The sequence below is a fragment of the Meriones unguiculatus genome, chromosome 4 (assembly GCF_030254825.1).
Source record: "Meriones unguiculatus strain TT.TT164.6M chromosome 4, Bangor_MerUng_6.1, whole genome shotgun sequence".
Taxonomy (NCBI): Eukaryota; Metazoa; Chordata; class Mammalia; order Rodentia; family Muridae; genus Meriones; species Meriones unguiculatus.
The window spans coordinates 92,469,875-92,483,330 of record NC_083352.1 but is presented as its reverse complement, the minus strand read 5'-3'; positions in this window follow the sequence as shown (position 1 = coordinate 92,483,330).

Sequence of the window (13,456 nt, the reverse complement as noted above, 5' to 3'; positions counted from 1 at the left end):
GTGACTAAAATAAGGTCTGGTTGCTTCTGCTCATTCTCTGTCCCTGGCTACCAAGTTTTGATTTGTTTTGTTTTGTTTTTTTCTTCTTCTTTTTTATGTCATGTCCAGTGTCTGACACACACTCCCCTGTCTTCTGGGGAAGCAGATATTTATAGACCTCTGAGGACCTACAGAGAGGTGTGTCCTGGGGGCAGCAACTGATACGGTGGTTAAGAGCAAGACAGAAGGCCAGAGAAGGGGTGAAGCCAGACCCTGTGTCCAGTAGGGATGCAAGCGTCAGGATCCGGGATTTGCTGCAGGTGAGATGAGAGAGGTGTGGGCTGAAGACTGGCCAGGGGCTGGTCCGTGCTTTTAAAGGGCCAGCAGTTAGAGAAACCCACACGCATTCACCTACCTCATCTCTACCCTGCCAGGAGCCACTCGTGTCTGGTTGCATTTTCAAGAGGCCAAAATAGAGGCACAAGGAGCTTGGGTGGATTGCTCCAGGTCACACAGAGAGTGGGGAGCTGAGCCAGGATTCTGTAAGCAGCCACCACCTTCATGAAGCCCTATTGCATTGAGGAACTGGATGAAGAGACCTTTTGAGTTTCTTGGGCTCTGACAGGAAAACTCTGACCAGGTTTGCTTTTTATGTTGCTAACAACACTGTTGGCAAAACCCAAAGAGAGGAGTTTTGAGTAAGTTGTGCTGTGGACGCATCTGCCACAATTGCTGTAAACCCGGCTCCCCTCTGTTTGGACCTGAGGCGGAAGCCAACTCCTGCTCACTCAGTGCCGCCAAATGGCTGTAGCTCAGGAGAACTGTCAGAGAGTGTGGCCCTAGGACAAGTGGTTCGGAAACTTGGGACAAATTAACACCAGTGACCTGACTGGATTCTTTTCTTCTTGTCTAATGGAGGCATCCAAAACACTGTTCTCAGGTTTCCCATCTCTAATGACTCCTAAGAAGCTGTGAGGGAGCCCTGTAACCCCACAACAATCTACAAAGAAAGGAGATTCCTTCCTGCCTGCCTACCTTCCCTCCCTCCCTCTTTTCCTTCTTTCCTTCCTCTCTCCCTCTGTCCCTTTCTCTTTCCTTTTCTTTCTTTCCTTCCTTTCTTCTTTATGCTCAGACAGTCTCATGTAGCTCAGGCTAGCCTCAAACTCTTCCATGTAGTTGAGGATGATCTTCAACTTCCAATCCTCCTTCCTCTACTTCTCTAGTGCTGTGGCCACAGGCCTGCACTCCCATGCCCAGTTTCTGTGGTGCCGGGCACGGAAGCCAGGGCTTCGTGCATGCCAGGCAAACACTTGTGATCATGGAGCCCTGGCCCCAGCCTGTTTCCTGTTTCTTGTCAGTTTTTCTAATTACTTTACACAAGCACAGCAGCCGGTAACTGAAGGATGAGGAAAGCTTGGCAGAGTGGCCTTCGTGTTGCCGGCGTGTGGCTCCTGACACACTGGCAGTCCCCCTGGTTGCCTCCTCAGGACTCATACTGCCACTTCCACGGCAGGCTGGGAACACTCAGAATTCACCCCCTGCAGAACAAGTCTCAACCTTCAGATTTCAGGAGGCATCTCATGAGCTCATAGGTCTCTCCCTGAGAGGGGGACAGCTGCCTTTCCCTGATACGTGAAGCTCCCACTGCCCATGGTGGCGCATGGGTTGAAAATGTTCTATTAAAAGATGAGCGAAGCTCACATATCACAAACTAACTATCTGAAAGGAACGATTCATTGGCATCTGGTATATTTGCAATGCCAGGCAAGCACTGTCCCTTATGGTTCTAGAGCATTCCATTCTTCCAATAGGAAGCTGGCACCATGAGGTTGCTGTGTCCCATCTGTATTGAATGTCTTAGTGACTTCTCTCATTGCTGTGACAAGATATCTGACAAAAGCAACTTAAGGCATGAGGGGCTTGTTCTGGCTCACAGTTTGAGGGCGCACAGTCCAAAGCAGGAGTGTGAGACAGCTGGTCGCATGGCACCCATAGTCAGGAAGCAGAGAGAGATGGACGCTGGTGCTCCGTTTGCTCTGTCCTTGTTGTTCAGTTCAGAACTCCAGCCGTGTCATGGTGACACCCACAAATTAGGGTGGAGCCTCTCACTCTATTGTCTTACTGTAGATAACCCCTTCCAGGGGTGCCCAGAGGCTTGTCTCCTAGGTAGCCCTCGATCCTGTCAAGCTGACAATCGACACTATAATGTGCCTTTTACCCACCACTTCTTTTTTAATTTGTCTACCACCTCAAGAGAACAGTAGCACAAGAGTCAATCTTATGTCAGCAGCTGGAGCAATCCAAACTAACCCCTAATATCATAGTAGGTTAAAAAAAAAAATCACAGGAGCTGGAATGTGGTAACACAGATCTGTAATCCCAGCCCTAGGGATTGTGAGAAGAGTTGTGAGCTCAGGGCTAGCCTGGGCTACACTGTGAGACTTAGATAGCAAAGCAGAACAAACAAGACCCCTTGAAGCTGGATGACACGTAGTAGCCCCCTTTGTAACCAATGGAATCCATTTCTAACTGAAAGAGACTGTGGGGGGAAATGCAGGTGGATTTGACAAGCTTGAGATCTAGGTAGTGGTTAGGTGAAGTGAGAGAAGCTAGAGATGAGCTCAGGGTTGGAACTGGGTTGTTGTGGGTTCCTAAGTGAGTGTTCTGGTTTCTTTCCTGTCGCTGTGATTAAAAAAAAAATCCTACCCAAAAACAACCTGGGAAGAAAGGTTCTTTTGGGTTAACAGTTCCAGGTAGAGCCTGGTATTTCAGAAGGCATCAAGGCAGGAACTTAAAGTAGCCAGGTCCACAGACAAGAGCAGAGGAGAGCATCACCATCACCTTTGCTCACTCTCAGCCAGCTTCCTCCTCTTTTATAAGGCTCAGGACCAGGGCCAAGTGTCTTCTGGCAATGGGCTGTCTTCCTACATCAAATAAGAGTCAAAACAATTGCCCAGACACACCTGCCAACAGGCCAACGTCATCTAAATAATTTAGACTCCTCCCCAGTGATTTAGGTTGTATCCAGTAGACAGTTAAAGCTAACTGGAACACCATAGTCAGCTGAGAAGGGAGAGCTCATGTAAGCTATGTATATCACTCAAAAATGATTAAAGGAATAGATCCTTGATGGAGAAGAATGTGTCCTATCAGGGGTGGCAGTGAGCCCCCTCCTACCCAAATCAGCAGACACTGGGCAGTAAAGGGGTCTGAGTTAAGAGAGGATTGTACACTTTCTGAGTCCCCTAGGAAAGCTGGAGGAAGGTGCCTCTGCTGTTTAATTCGGGAGGGTATAGCGCACTCTTCCTTATGCTTATCTACAGGAATCAAATACTCTTAGTTAAGAAAACAATACAAATGAAGTACAAGAGACAGCATACCAGCATTTGTTTTATTTTGTTTAGTTGGGCACAGGGTCTCACTATAAACTCAGGTTGCCTAGAACTATATAGACCAGGCTGTCATCAAACTCCTGATTCTCTTGCCTCTGTCCCTGAGGGCTGGGGTCACAGGTATGAGCCAGCACGCCTCCCACAGATGACTTGAGCATGTCTAAGGATGGCATTAGTCCTTCTGCACACACCGCCATGCTCACAGAGGAGTTCCCGTGGTACGTGGTTACCTGCTGTGTGGGTTGCATCCTCAACCCCTGCCTATTCTGCCAGCTGCTTCCATCTTAGAATCTGGCTCATCCCCCTGACTCCTCCTCCCCATCTGAAAAGCTTTTTGGAGAGACATCTTTTCTCCTTCCTGCAACTTTTTCCACTCGTTTGGCCAAGTCAGTGTCTCGTGGTCTAGGCCGCCCTTGTTTTTCATTTTTAAAGACCAGTTGCTGTGAAGTACGATGCTCACGGTGACACAGATGAATGTGAGAGGCATGCTGGCCAGCCTGAGGATGGTGACAAGGCTCTGGGAGGTTGCTGATGATGCCAAACCTTCTGCTTCTGACTTTGGAAAAACCAGAGAGGCAGCAACTTGAGAAAATTGAAAGCAGGAGGTGACGAGAGGAGCCTGAAAGCGAGGCCATGCCTTGGCAGACAGTGTCCTCTCCTGTCTTGGCTGCAGTGGCTTCTCCCAGTGTCCCCTGGCAACCAATCTCCTTCTGACTTCATCTGTGGACCAGAGCTTTTCCAGTGACCAAAAAAGGGGAGGAAACTAGGAGCAAGTGCATTTGTCTTTGTTTTGGGTTGAGAACCCTCTGGGACCTTTCTTCCTTTGGACCACAGTTCTCAACATTGTGTCAAGAGCCTGGGAAGCCTAGAAGCAGAGAAGAACTTAATTAAGATATAATGTACATGTATGTGAGGACCTCAGATAAGAGCACATCAGGTATGAAAATTTCTTGCTTTCTTTTGCAAAAAAATATCTCCCCCTCTACATTAATCTATACTGGTGTGTTTGGGAAAGGTCTATGTTTGGTTTTGCAGAAAAGTTGGATTTAAAAAAATGACCCTTTAATTCTTTCATGAGAGAGAAAGAGGGATATCTTTTTTCTTTCTTTCTAATGTTGCATCTTTTTGAAAATAGCTCTTAGTTCAGTCCTTGGCATCTATCAAATTACAACAGTGTTACTTATGTATCACCTACAGACTTGAAATCTGCTAGCGCTCGCGAATGCACCTCATAGAGAGATGGACTGGCTTTTTGCTACCTGGAGATTCACCACCACATCTTCACAAAGCCTTGCCAATAATAAACTGAGCCCGGACCAGTGAAGCCTCTTCATTCAACACCAGCTTGCCTGACAGAGGACAGAGGGTCTCATGGAGACTGAGATTCTACACTGTGGATACCCTGAAAGAAAGAGCCATCATCCTCCAAGAGGGGCTCAAAGTAAAAGAGATCCCAGAGGGCACTAAACTCAAAACAAAAGCGTCTAATTCCCTCCCCGTTTTGGCTACTGGAAAGGCCCTGGTCCATGTGTGAAGTCAGAAGAACGTTTGTTGCCAAGGCACACTTGGAGAAGTCACCTCTGCCACGACAGGAGGGAAAACTCTCTGCCAAGAAACAATTTTTGTGTTTGTGTTGGGGTCTCCTAATGTCACCCAGGCTGTTCTGGATCTAGCCATCCTCCGGCTTCAACTGCCAGGTGCAGGGATTACAGATCTGTACCACCACAACGTGGGTGATGCTGATAGTTAAATCCTGGTCATGTGACTAGGGGGCTGGAAGGCCTCTGCTCACCTGCAAGTAGAAGCTGCGGGCTGATCTCAGGGATAGAAAGCAGCACATCTCCTATCTGAGGGGTGCGCATGGGAGAGGGTGAAGACAGCGTGGCTGTGGGTACCCTGTGGGGTACAGGGATGGGATGGAAGGAATGGCCTCTGACACTAAAGCGTGGGAAGTTGACAACAATTAGATCTGTGGCTCTCAGCCGGTGGGTCACAGCCCCTTTGGGGACCAAATGACCCTTTCACAGGGTCAGACATCAGAAATCTTGCACACCAGGTGTTCTCATTATGATTCATAACAATTGCAAAGTTACAGAAGTTACAGTTATGAAGTAGCAGTGAAATAACTTTATGGCTGGGGGTCACCACAACATGAGGAACTTTGTTAAAGAGTCGCAGCATTCGGAAGGTTAAAACCACTGAATTAGATGGATATTTCAAGGAATCTAGGAAGAGCAATCTGAATATCTCTAAAACAAATTGATACCTAGGCTGAGGTCCTACCTCTTTTGAGGAGGTAGTCATTGTATGGTCTTAGACGCAAGTATTGGAATGTCACATGGCACCCTAGGCATACATGGAATGGCTGTGTGATTAAAGTTTAGTCTTGTTTTAATTTATGGGTGCTTTGTTGGCATATATGTTCGTGTGCCACGTGCATGCCTATTGTTCACAGAAACCAGAAGGGCATGCCAGATCCCCTGAAACTGGGGTGAGCTACCATGTAGGTGCTGGGAATTGAACCTGGTTCCTCTGGAAGAGCAGCCAGCGCTGTTCAACTCTGAGCCATCTCTCTAGAAACTTTTAGTTAAAAATGCTAAAGGCTCCCCAAGTTTATCACTCGCAGTTGCTCCTGGATAAACATTTCACACTTGTCCTCAGCCAGAAGGCCAAGAAGCGATAGAGGAAGAATTCCCACTTGGAGCAGAGTTTTATAGACATGTAAGACAAACACTTACCTCAGGGCAGGCAGGAGTCCAGCCATGGTGGCTATTGCAGGCCAAGCCTGAAGGTCACTTTTAGGTAGAACTTCCTCTTCCTTGGGGATCTTGACTCTTGAGAACCTTTCATCTGGTTCAAGTCTATTGGTGGCATGTGAGTCTCAGCTAAGAAAATACTTCTGCATCGCTGTCTAGAGTCTGACCAGATATCTGGGTCCTACTGCATGGTCAGGCTGACACAGGTAACTTACCATCCATGGGGCCTTTATGGGACTTGGAGAAAAAGTGATGGGAGTTTGAATCAAGACACCAACTTTTAGAGTTTGAGGAACAGCCAGCCATTAAGAGGGCTTCCAGAGGACCTCAGTTCAGACCTCAGCACCCACGTGGAAGCTCATGACCACTTGTCACTCCAGCTTCAGGAGACCCAACACCTTTTTCTGGCTTGCAGAACTTTCCCTGGTCTGCAAGCAAATGTCCTTGAGTCTCCTCCTTGAACACCTGCTTGCATGGGCACACACACACACACACACACACACACACACACACACACACACAAGACACTACCGTGGCATTGCAGAGATTGGAAGAGACGTGAGTGAGTGCAGGGAGGTGAACAAACAGGTCAGGAGGGTGAAAAGTCGAAGGCTAGATGAGATCACTTCTTGTCCCGAGATCTCGTGATTGTATGCATTCGAGTCTCCATATCTGTCAAATGTCACGTTGGCTCTTCTGCCAGCTGGGGGCTCGGAGGAAGCAAGAGAGATGAGACCCTCTTCTCAAGGGACTCCTGGGCCAAGAAAAGAGGACCAGATGGGAGCAAGAGTGGGGTAATTGAAGGCAATAGATGAACAGGAACAGAGACGTGTGAATGCACTCCCTCTGTGTGTGTGTGTGTGTGTGTGTGTGTGTTATAGATGCAGAGCCAATGCAAGGAGAAGATGGAGAGCTGAGACTGAATGTTTAGAGGGAACCAGCTGTGGAAAGCATCAAAGCACTGACTTACTTGGGAGCCGAGATAAGGCCCAAATGAACAGAGGAAAAAAACAAGTGAATGAGGTACAGGTGGCTGGAGATGACGATGGAGAGGTAGGTGTGGGTTTAGTTACAGCTTTACTGTCTGAACCCAGGGCTCTGTGGGGACACACCCCCTTCAATGCCTAGAAAGAAGGTGCCTTCCTTACCTTCTCTGCTGCCTGATTGTTGAGCCCATGGTCCCATTGAGAGAGCCTGCCTCAAAAAACCATGGTCCTCTCAATTCAATCTATTTTTAGGGAAAAAAAATGTGATTAATTGTGGCAGATTCTACTGATTCAATGCCTGAGCACGTTTGTAAGTAAGTAGCTGCATTAAAAAAAAAAAAGCAGTATGTGTATTTGCAAATTACCTCTCCAGTCTCCCATGAATGGGAGTGTCCAAGTGACTGCTCTGGACAGTGAGTATAGCTAATCAGCACACTTACAGGGTGTGGCTTTGGGCATGTGGCTTTTTCCATGCCTGCCTTTCAAAGTTTACACCGTCCGTTTTTTCCTGACTGGTACAAGGACAGGAGCCTCCACAAGGACAGGAGCCTCCAGTGTTTAGTATTTTTTTTTGATTACCCATTTAGTTTTTTTATTTATTGAGACAGGGTCTCACTATGTATTCCTGACTGTCCTGGAACTCACAATGTAGATAAATCAGGCTGGTCCCAAACTCACAGAGATCCACCTGCCTCTGCCTCCCAAGTTCTGGGACTAAAGGCATGCTCTACCATGCCCAGATACACACACACACACACACACACACACACACACACACAGCACACAACTAAACTAGAAGACATTTCTTGTCTCACAGTATAGGCAGCCAGAAGTCCCTTACATAAAACTGTAGGCAAAAAGGTGAGGGTTAGGTGTGTTCTTTCCATGCAGCCAAGAGAAGACCTGTTCTTTGCTTCTCCAGGAGTGTCCTGTGGTGGCCAGCATGGCCAGGCAGAGTTTTAGCCTGTGTTACTGTCACTCTAGTCTACCTCTGTGGTCACAGGTAGATGTAAATCACCGGACTGAGGGGCCACTCTAAATCTAACGCTATGTCCTAGTGTCTTCATGACATCTTCAGTGACCTGATCTTCAAATAAAGTCATGTCTCCGGGGGTACCAGGGCCTGGGACCCCAACATACCCTCTGGGGAGACTCACTTCAACTCTCAGCTGCACCTAGTGCATGGATTGGCGTGGTTATCTGACAGATGTGGGGAGGGCTGCAGAAATGAAGGGAGGGACAGGCAGCCCAGGGGCCTGTGTAAGCAGGGAAGAGCAACTGTGAGATAGCGAAGATTCCAATGCCACATTCTCCCGAGTTGGTTGCACACACTCACACTTGACCTCCTTGCTCACGGAGGCTCTGGAGTGTTGCCATGGATTGGACCCTGGGTACACGTCCTTGCCCCCCCCGCCCTTTCCTTGTCCCCCAAGGCCACACTGCTGTGAGGTCCAGGCCTGGTTTTATGAGTTGTGACTCCTGTGGTTAATTCTCTTAATCTAGACTTGCTTGTCCATAAAACACAGGCCTCGGGTATTGGGTTTCCATGATCAAAGGGCAGCGTGCAGGGGCACTGCCCAGGAGGGCTTGGCCAGGCTCGTAAACACAGTCCCCGACACACACACACACAACAGCCCCAACATGGGGGTCATTGGTGGCCGGGTGATTCCGCGTGAAATATCACTGGGGCTTCCATGCTGCCTAGGGGATTTACGGCCTGGTATTATTCTGCCCTGCTTAATGCGTTGACCTTTGCCCTCTAGTAATTCAGGGGACGGAGCCAGTGGGGCCAGAAGCTAATTCCAGGGATTAATGCAGAAGGAGCCTCGACATTGGGAAGTGTCAGGGGCCATTTAAGCTCTGCCCAGATGGCCCAGGCTGTCCCCCATCAAGGGAGTTGAGGGTGGGTGGGTCTTTTGAGTAGGGTGTGTGTGGAAGTATCTGAAGAAGTACCTTGTGGCTAATGGTTTCCCATCTAATTCAGGCCTCTGTGTGCCTAATTACAGCTGTCTCTGTGTGTCCACCGGACCGCACACAGCTCTGTGGGCCCTCAGATCTGCTGTGGAAGATGGCACGGTATTGTACAGAGCTTGCACACATATTTCTTTGAATAAGCTTCAGGTGGATTTTATCCCTGAATTACCTTTCTGTTATTGTGAGAAATACCTGACAATAAAACCCAATTTAATCACATTTATTTACCTATTGACACATTTCTTCTCTCCCCTTCTTCCCCTTTCTCTGTGTGGATGTGTGGGGAGTGTGTTGGGGTGTGGGGAGGAGCACAATGGGTCATGTGTAGAGGTCAGAGGACAATCCACAGGAACCCATTTTCAGGTTATGGGGATCAAACTCAGATCACCAGTCTTGGCAGCTAAGGAACAGTTGAAAAGGTTTATATTAACTCATGATTGCAGAAGCTTTGGTCCGTAGGTCCTGAGCCCCCCCTCCCCCCCCGGTGTGGTGGCCAAGGAGCAGAGTGTGAACTAGAAGGGGACAATGACAAGATGAATCTTTGTAGACCATACTCCCTGCTCCCCAGCTCTCCAACTCAGCACCATCTTCTGGGTTTCTACCACATCAGTGATGCCATGAGCTTAAGACTCCCTCAGAGGTTCCTTGATGAGGTCAGAACCCTCAGAATCCAACCGCCGAAAAGCCCGTTCCAACATGGGCGATGGCTCGTAGAAGCTGCATTCCTTGGGCTTCCTGCACAAGCTTCAGGCATCTCCACCGAAGACAGTGTCCTCTCCCCAGTATTAAAAACAACCAACCAAACAGTTTCTATAACCTTGTGAACTGGGGGACTTTGTGTTTTGTACAACTCCCCATTCTTAAGTCTTGTGAACGCACAGTGGTTCCCAACCTGTGGGTCATGGCCACTCTGGGGGTCGCTTATCAGACACCCTGCATATCAGATAGTTACATGAAGATTAATAACAGTAGCCAAAGTACAGTTATGAAGTAGCAAGGAGAATCAGTGTATGTTTGGGGGTCACCACAGTACCAGGAACTGTATTAAAGGGTAGCAGCATTAGGAAGGTTGTGGACCACTGCTCTAGAAGAATAGTTTTTTTTTTTTTTTTCCAATTTGGAGAAAATAGCTATAGGACATCAACTCTGTCCCCAATAAACCCTAACTCTGTCTGAGCCAGTATTTAGAGGCTCTGGTAATAATGATTACACACCAGAGTTTTCATTATTTTGGGGTTTTGCCCCCAGCTGCTGCACTTGAGCAACAGTCTCCCCTAAAGACAGTTTACTGGGTTCCTCACCCTGGCCGGCATGAAGCCATTTCACCAAGAGTTTGTTCTTTCTCTCACTTCCCTCCTGGAATTGTGGGTTCTGGTACCCCTCTGTCAGGAAGATAAAGGGCTCTGGGGAGATGGCGTCAGTGTAGGGACGTGAGATGGGGAAGGAGTGCCATCCATGGGAAAGGCCACTAGGTGCAGAGCCCGAGGTCCAAAGGGCCAAGGACTCATCCACGAGGCTTTGAAACTGGAGCTCTGAGATCACAGGCTCACATCTGAAACAAATCAGAGGGTGACGAATGGCCAAAGGGCAATGGCCAGGAGGGGACCTGGCAAGGATGGATGTACTAGGGACAGATGAGCAAGGACCTATGGGGACATTCCTGGGTCCTGTCTCTGGGTCAGGTCATGCTGCAGAGTATGGGCAAGCCAGCTGTTGGTATTGCCTGGTGAGAATGTCAGGAAGGTTACCTTAGCTGCCCCCATAGCCAGGAATCCTTCTGGCTGATCCCTGATTGTGTATTTTGAAGACAGGACATGTTGGTGGCAGAGGATTCATGGCTGTGATGCCTGTCTGTGCCCCGCCTGTGCCCTGGGCTGAGAACACTGACCTATGGAAGACTTCAAGGATGCAGAGCAGAGGGTGGGATTAAACCTAAGAACAGTGCGGGCCTGGGAGCTGGGAAGGGCTTGGACACTCCTCAACAGGGCCATCGGTCAAAGCAGTCCAAGAGCGTCTGATTTTATGGCCCAGCATCCAGTGTCTGACTCTGCAGTCAGGTAAATGGCTCAACCAACATCAGTGTTCTCTGTAAAATATGGGTACCAGGAGATGACATTAGAGTTTGTTTGTGTGATGCTTACGTGGCACAGTGTTCACATGGATGTAGACATCGGCGTGTATCTGATAAGGATGTGTGTTCAAGGGAACATAACCACAATCTTATCTTTTCACAGTGTCAGAGTTAAAGAGCCCAGTGGGGCATGGCATCAGGTTGAGGGACACACAGACTATCATGGAGGAGATTTGTCTGTCTGCTGCTTACAACCAATAGGAGCAATGCTACCTGTCTCCCCATTGGCTAACAGTTCAGCAGTTCATTTATTTGTTGTTGTTTTGAAGCATGTGTGTGAAAGGACTTTCCAACATGGCTCCATGCCCCGTCTTGTGACCTCATTTGGCTCTTGTTTCTATCGGGGAAGATGCTGCAGACAGCTCATTTATCATCTGGAAGCGCAGGGTCACTGCCCAGCCGGGTCTGAAGCGTCCCTGCTAATAATAGGATGAGCCGTGGCTTGTGCTGACTGTCAGAACACCGCCTGTGCCCTGCCGGCGTGCCAGGAACTGCACCTGAACTTTCGTGTGGCCTTCATGACAAACCTAGAGCCGTTTGCTCCATTGTCTCTCTCAAGTGAAATAAGGGCGTCAGGCTGGAGGGACACAGATAGTATTGAGTGAGGGACCAGGAGGTGGGGGTGCTTGCTTCATTAGCATGAGGACTCAAGTTCAGACCCCCAGCACCCCCATAACAGCCAGGCGTGTGTCTTTAATGCCAGAGCTGGGGAGGAGACAAGAGGATTGCTGGGGCCTACGGCTAAGTAGTTTAGCTAAACTGGTGAGTTCCAGGTTCAATGAAAGACCCTGTCTAAAAAACAAAATAAGGCTGAGAAGTGAGTAAGGAAACAGACACACATGTATACACACACACACACAAACACACACACCCATGACTGACATCACAGACACAAAAAATGCGAGTGAGAATAACAAAGACACCCAGAATTTCCTTAAAAATTGTGACCTAAAAAAAAAAATGTGACCAGTCAGATGGTTTAGAGGGCAGAGATGCTGCAGCCAAACATAATGGCCTATCAGAGTTTGAGCCCTAGGAATCGGGTGGTAGAGCGAGAAGACTCCCACAGCTGTTGTCTGACCTCCACATGCTCACCGTGGAACTCCTGTGCACAACCCACCCCAGATAAACAGCAAATGAAATTTAAGAAAGAAAGAAAGAAAGGAAGAAAGAAAGAAAGGAAGAAAGGAAGATGTGCACTAACCGTGTGTGCTTTATCCTTAGGCACTTGAGAGTATAAAGCAACTCCTGTGATCTGGCCTTCTGAGTTTGTGGGGACAGTCACCGCACACACCGTGGAGGAGGCTGTTGGAGCTATGATGGTGGGAGAGGCCTTCCGGAAGAGGCAGAAAGGGACACTACATCCTGGTTTGGAAGTTTAGAACTTAGGGGCTTCATGCGTTAGAACTCGGACACTCACCTTTTTATTGCCTCAGTTTCTCCTCTAAGAGAACAATGGCGGGGGCAGGGTGAGACAATAATGATAACCCTTTGGATTAAAGGGTGCCTCACATACAGAGGACTGTGTTGTTCGTATGTAAGATGATCATGTGTGACCTGGGTTAGTGTTTGGGTCATGCAGGCAGACCTCCTGCCCCTTATTCTGCCCCTCTTCCTCCAATCTCCCTCTTACCCCCTTTTTCTTACAGAAAGAGAATATAGGCCTGGCTTGGATGTGAGCCCCACAGGCTCGTGTGTTTAGACACTTGATATGCAGCAGGTGGCGCTGTTGGGGAAGGCTTGAGACTCTTCAGGTCTCTGTGGAGCAAGTGAGTCACGGTGGGCGGGCCTTCCCGTTTCCTAGCCTGGTTCTGTTTCCTGTTGGTTCTGCTTTCAGACTGCAGGTGCAGTGTGTGAACAGCTGCCTCCTGCCACTGCCACCATACCCGCCCCACCGTGAAGAACGAGGTCCCTTCAAATTGCAGTCAGAATACCCCGCCCCCACCCCTGCCTAAGTTGCTTCCTGTTAGGTGTTTTTGTCACAGGGGTGTCACAAGCCCCTTGTATCTCAGCTCAAGCTGTGGCTGTAGAGACCACTCCCATGCTCACCTAATCCTTCCTGTTAGGAACAGTTTGCCTTTCTCCAAGGTGTAGAAGATGCTGCGATGTCCCCTGTATCATTTCTAATTCCTTGCTGTCCAGAAGCCCCTCTCTCCACCACAGCCACAGGGCCTTTGCACAAGCTGTTCCTGCTGGCTGGCACCTTTCCTCACTCATCCTGAGGGTCTCTCAGTATCT